Consider the following 2,344-nt stretch of genomic DNA (forward strand, 5'->3'; position numbering starts at 1 on the left):
AATAAAAGTAAATAAATTGCGTACTTTTGTCATCTGACAGGAGAGAGACTAAAGGGAAAGGGAGAGGAGGGGTGAAGAAGGAAAGGGAAGGGAGCGATGAGAGAAAAACACTATTACTCCACGCCATTCCTGTGTTTGAAGTACTTTCAGGCCCTGGAATTTTAATTAGCTAGTCTCTTCAAATATAACTATTATCATCTGTTCTGTCGTTGTTGTTAATAAGCTTAACTGGTTACTTATTAAATGATAAATAGAAATGGAAAGTCAGGTTAATTTTCCCTGGAAAATAGCTCTTACAGATGAAGTCAAGGATTTATAATCAAGAACTATTATTTAATAGTGAAAATTTAGAAATTGCCTAAAGCATTTAACAATTGGTCTAGGCACATAAGATGAAATAATGTCGATCAACCATTTTAAAAAATCATGTTTTGGGGGTGCCTGGGTGGCTCAGTTGGCTAAGCGTCTGCCTTCGGCTCAGGTCTTGATCCTGGGTCCTGGAATCGAGCCCCATGTCAGGCTTCCTGCTCGGCAGGGAGCCCGCTTCTCCCTCAACCTCTGCCTGCCACTCCCCCTGCTTGTGCTCTCTCTCTCTCTCTCTGTCAAATAAATAAATAAAATATTTTTAAAGTAAATAAATAAAATAATTTTAAAATCACGTTTTCATCTGCAAGGCTGTAGAGCAATGGGAACTTATATTTATAATGATGGGAAAGTAAAATGAAGTATCCATTGTGGAAAAGTATTTGGCAGCTTTTTACAAAGTTATACACCTACCCTATGACCCAGCAGTCCCACTTCTAGAGAAATAAAAACATATGTCTACAAAAAACCAAGAATGTTTATAGCAGCTTTATTCACAGTAACCCCTTCCCTCTGAATTGGAAACAATCCAAATGGCCATCAATAGGAGAATGGATTAAAAAAAATTGTTATATCCATACAATATAGTATTACACACCAATTTAAAAAAGGGAACTACTGATAAACACAGTAACGTATATCAATTTTTAAAATATTATTCTAAGGGAAAGAAGTAAGATTCAAAAGAGTTGATTCTATATGGTTCCATTTATACAAAACTCAAAAACAGGTAAAATTAATCCACAATAATAGAAATCAGAATAGTGATTACCAGTAGGGGTAGTACTCAGGTGTATGTATACATAATAAAAATCTGTCGATGTGTAAACCTAAGACTTGTGCATTTTTCTCTGTGTAAAGTGTATCTCCGTGATTATTTTAAAATCATGTTCTCAAAGAATATTTAAAGACACAGGAATTTATTAAATAAGGTTAAGTGCAAAAAGCAGGACACAAAACTGTGTATTGAAGTATGATCCCAATTTGTTCAAAAATACGTATGTGTAGAGAAAAGACGGGGCCCATGTGCTGAATGGCAAGAATAATTAAATCTGCTATAGTATTAGGGTGATTTTTATTCCCTTCAATACATTTTTCTGTGTTTTTAAATGTTTCTACAAGGAGCGGATATTATATTTTTTAGGGAAAAAACTTTTTTAAATATTCTGTAACTGCCCTCCCCTCCCCCATCTCCATTGCTCCAATCCTGGCTCTGCCCTCATTTCTAAATTATTATAGCAGTCTCCTAACTGATGTCCCAGACTCAAGAGTTTATCTAGTCCAATCTGCTTCTCCGGATATTTCTTCCTTTTTAAAAAATAGAATTCTATTTTTGTGTCATGCATGCAATATTTTTTCTTCGCTTTTAGATTAAGATTTATTCTAATCCCTGCATAGACAATAAAAACCCACCCTTTATTTAACCCATCCACCCAGGATTTTGTCATTACCATGACATTGAAACTGCTCTAGTCAAGGTCACCAATGATCTTCATGTTGCTAAATTCAATCATCCATTATCAGTCCTCATCTTCCTTGACCCTCCTTTGACACAACTGATCGTGTCCTAACCCTATGTCCCCCTCTGAGACATGCTTTCTTCACTTGGCCACTAGGTTCCTCAGCCCACCCTCCCAACTCCCCTCTATCCCCCATTTTCCCATCTCTTCTGCTGATTCCTTTTCATCTTCCTGATCTCTCTATGGTGGAGCGTCCCCCCGGGCTCAGTCATGTTCGAATCTTGATGCTCTCATCTGGTCTCGTGCCTTTAATTACCACTGTGTGATGTGATGACTCACGAGTACACAGCTTCAGATCTGACCTCTGCCCTGAATCCCAGACTCTTTCCACTGTCCACCTCATATTGACACATAGATATCAATAGGCAAGTAAGATTCCAAAATCAAGCATGCCCCACTTCCTGATCCCTTCCTCACCAATCCTAATCCTCCCTAGTCCTGCCTCCCAGTAAATGTCCCAT

This window comes from Ursus americanus, chromosome 17 (assembly GCF_024610735.1).
Source record: "Ursus americanus isolate L20-20 chromosome 17, mUrsAme1.1.p, whole genome shotgun sequence".
Lineage (NCBI taxonomy): Eukaryota > Metazoa > Chordata > Mammalia > Carnivora > Ursidae > Ursus > Ursus americanus.